Raw genomic sequence first — 4,536 nt, forward strand, 5'->3', positions numbered from 1 at the left:
AGTTGAAAAACTTTATTATGGGGCCTTCCCTCCCTAACCCCCATTTTCAAATGTAAACCAAGTTGGTTTAATTCTAGAGGCCACATGTAATATTTACGAAACCATAAGAATTGTCTAGGAGGGGAAGGATATAATTTAAATACTAGTTTAGACCATATTCAGCCTTAATATATAATTATAAGACTTATATATTTCTTATATAAGTCTTAAGAAATATATAGTTAATCTAATTTATAAGCTACAGTTTATGAAAATATACGGCACATTTGGTGCTTATTTCAAAATGGCTCTTTAAAAAAAAAAAGTACTGTGAGTTACTAAAGTGAAACTATTCTTTTTTCAGTGTCACTGCCCCATTTTATATTTTTAAAAAATCACTTGCTTTTATATTAATATAAATCAACCAATGCCTGTCTCAGGAAAGATTCCATATGGTTCAGTCCAAAACCACTCTCTGCCAAACACATGGAGGTGTCTCACCCACTGGAGAAACTGACAAATGTAAACTCATGAAAATAGAAGGGCCTTTGTTCTCTTGTTCCTCGTGGGCTGCCTTTCAACCTGCCCATGGCCTCACAGCAGGCGCTTATCCAAGGCAGGAAGTATTCTGTCTGAGTATCTTTGAGCTTTGCTCTTCCAATTCCAGAAAACCACAGATTGGTTTATTTGCAATATTTCCAAAAATTCAAATGGCCTAAGGAAATGAGTTAGATGGAGCAGTTACTAATTTGTCCCTTTAAATTCCCAGTGTTTGTTTCCTGAAGATTTAGCAATTTCAGTGTGCCTTTCTAGAGGATTAGTTAGCCAAAATAAACATCAAAATTCTTAAGCTGTGATTTCTGATTTCTTGTTGAATAGCACCACCTCATGGTTATTCTCCTTTCTTAATTATTATGAGAGATGGCTGGCAATATTTGATTTCCCATTCTTATATGTTTTACTTTATAGCCATGACTAAAACTAAAATATGTTCAAATATAGTTTAAATAAATTCGTTTTTCTGGTGCAGCTATTTCTATTTACCCACCACCTCATCATTTGCCCCTGAAGTTTCATTTTCCTACTCCTTTGAACACCTAGCACATCATTTTCTGTATAGTGGATGCTTTATGGATGTGTGTTAAATGAATCCATCTTTGTCAGTATCACTATTTCTACAACCGTCTATATAATGATGGGTTTTAATTTAATTTTCTTCTTAATCCATTCTAAAATTCAGTATCACTCATGCAAATATATGTAACTGAATGTCAACTAATTTCTTAAAACATAATACATAAACAAAGTTTCTCATCTTTTCTTTTTATAAAGGTCTGTAACATTATTACTTTTGAAATCCTAATTTAGAATCTTACGGACATCCTGATTCTAACTTCTTGGTCCTTTCCTTATTTCAAATTATAATATTGTCCTTTCTATACCATATCTTTCCTTTATTTTTCCTCTTCAGCTAAATCTTTGGTTCAATTTTTGTCAAAGTTATGCTGAAGTTACAGCTATTTTACCAGCCACCTCTTTTTAAGGAGATCCTTCTCCACTTTATTTCAAGACTCATGCTTTTCTGCTGAATTCAAAAATTAAAATTAAAGAATATTATAAAAGTTCCATTTAAAACCATTGGCATCATTATTCTTTCCATTAAAGCACTCCCCCATATAAAGATAAATATGTAGGTATAAGGATGTTCAATATCACTTATTTATAATACTGTAAGACTGGAAACAAAGTAAATGTCCAACTGACAAGGAGATAAATGCCTCCACTAGCAGAAGTGGATAAATTATTGTACATTCGTGCAATGGAATATTAAGTAATCATTAAGAATATTGTGTTTAAGCAAAAATTAGTATTAAATGAAAAGAGCAAAATTTAAAAAAAAAATCAATACAATCTTTTTTTTTTTTTTTTTTGAGATACGGTCTCAGTGTCACTAGCCTGGTGTGCATGCAGTGATTGGATTATGGCTCATTGTAGCCTTGATCTCCCAGACTCAAGCAATTCTCTTGCCTTGGCCTCCTAAAGTTCTGAGATTACAAGCATGAGCCACCTCACCCGGCCACAATCATATTTTTTAAAAATATATGTGCAAAGGCCAGAAAAAAAATATGTAAAATGCACACCAGATATGTTGTTAACAATAGGTCTTTTTTGTATTTTTCTAACCTTTTCCTATATTGTGCTGATTTTATTAGAAAGGAAGAATTAATTATACAATAAAATTATAAATGTACTTAATTCTTCTTGCTCTATCCAAATTAGCATTTAATTCTGAGTTATAACTCATCAGTTCATGTAAATTTTAAAATTTTAATTTTAAATATTTATTTTCCTTTCTCAAAAGAGACAGCTACTCTAAAGCACCTTAAAATAGGAGACTCCATCATGTAGGGCCCTTAATGAAATATTTAAAATAAAAATGTACATGTGATTAGTTGTCAAGCTCAGGTAAGTTCCTTTAAACAAATTCAACCCATAGTCAGAGAGTTTCATATAAGAAAATTAATTGAAGAATTCTCTCATCTTCATAACTACAAACCACTCTGGTAAATTGTCCACCTGGAATGGAAGTTGATCAAAAGCTTACAATGGAAAAATATGGTTGCAAGTGTATCTTACCAATCCTTTTCCAATGGCTGTTTATTTAGATACACAAAGCAGTCTGGTCTCAGTGAATGGAGGTAATGGTCACAGACCCAGCTGCCTCATGTATTCCATATACAGCTTCTCACTTCAGTGCCTTGCACTGCCACCGACAAAGTTGTGGTGATTGCAACATCAATAGTGGTGAAGAAAGGGGAAGATGAAAGGAAAAACATGGAAAAAAAAAAGAAGGGGACTTAGTAAAAACAATATAATAATGTATGTTTTAAGCACTTATCTTGTGCTAGGCTCTGTGCTCAGCTCTTCTCATACCTTGCCACACTTTATTTTATTTATTTATTTAGAGACGGAGTTTTCACTCTTGTTGCCCAGGCTGGAGTGCAATGGAGCAATCTCGGCTCACTGCAACCTCTACCTCCCAGGTTCAAGCTATTCTCCTGCCTCAGCCTCCCAAGTAGCTGAGATTACAGGCATGCACCACCGCGCCTGGCTAATTTTTTGTATTTAGTAGAGACGTGGTTTCACCATATTGATTAAGCTGGTCTCAAATTCCTGACCTCAAGTGATCCACCCACCTCCCGGCCTCCCAAAGTGCTGGGATTACAGGCATAAGCCACCGTGCCCAATGCACACTTTATTTTCACAGTGACTTTAGGAGGCAGTGCACTGTCATCATCTCTGTTTACCAATAAGGACACTGAGATGTATGAAAGGTTGCCTACTATCAGTAGGGGGCAGATTTGTTGCTTCAAAACCATGCTCAAGCACACTCTTCTGACAGTCAGCCATGGACTATGAAACGTATTTCAGGTATGTCCTTGTGAGAGGGATAAGAATAAAAAAAGGAGTGCAGAGATCTGATTGGATCCATGTATAGCAAATAAATTTTACCTTATTATTGGAATCTCAAAATGCAGACTCTAGATGTCCTCAGAGAAGAAAGAAGCTCATGTGACTAAAATTGTGCAAGAAAACAACAGGCATGAAAGTCTAGGCAAATGCCAGAGCCTGGCTCTATTTAGTTTTCAGCAACTCTCAAGAATACCTTTTATTATGAGATTTCTCAAAATGAAACTTTACCAATGTTCACAATTCTAATGCTTCTTCTTCATTTTCTTCCTGTTCTCATTTTGACACCATTGTGTCTTCTGTAGTACTGAGAGAGGGGAAGGAGTTTTGATTTGCTCCAGGAACAGAGTTCTTGAGTCTTCAATGGAGTAGAGGAAGAGAAACACTAAACAAGGTCGGGAGAGAGGATAGGAACTTTCTCATGTGCCCCGATCAACCAGCCCTACATTCCCCAATATGCCAATGACCATCTCACCTCTCCTGCTGGCATCCAGTCCTCAGTCCAGAAGCTCCATCTTTCCTACCACTGCAGAGTCCTTGCTCTTGTGGCCTAGTGAGTGGGCAGTGAGACTAGAGAGAATTCTCACTGGACATAGGTATTTTCTGGGATCCATAATGTTGGTGTATTTGATTAGGAATTTTAAGTGTGGTATTTTTGTATATTTGGGGGATATGTTCTCAAAATAATCTGTGTCTCTTTGGCCAGGAAGCATAACCACAGTGAAGGTAATAACACACCATGTGAAGGGATTGGTTTACTTTATTAAAAAAAGGCCAATTTAAATCCAACTCTAAGTTTTAGTGCACAATAATCTATTTCTTAAACTTGAAGGAATTTCCACATGGTAATTTTAAAATGGAAAGAGAGAGTAAAAATGACTGTTTATAAAACCAAATCTATGAACTATTCTACAAAACCAGTGTATCAAACAGGTTTGAAATTAAAAGCTGCAGGAGGCTGTAAATTAGCCACAATGCTAGCATGTTCTGCCACCCAGATAAACAAACTTTCAAAAAAAGAAGACTTCACAAAATTCAACTCTATAAATTTAATAGAATTACAAAAAAATCCCAATAATTCTTAGA

This window comes from Pongo pygmaeus, chromosome 4, assembly GCF_028885625.2.
Source record: "Pongo pygmaeus isolate AG05252 chromosome 4, NHGRI_mPonPyg2-v2.0_pri, whole genome shotgun sequence".
Lineage (NCBI taxonomy): Eukaryota > Metazoa > Chordata > Mammalia > Primates > Hominidae > Pongo > Pongo pygmaeus.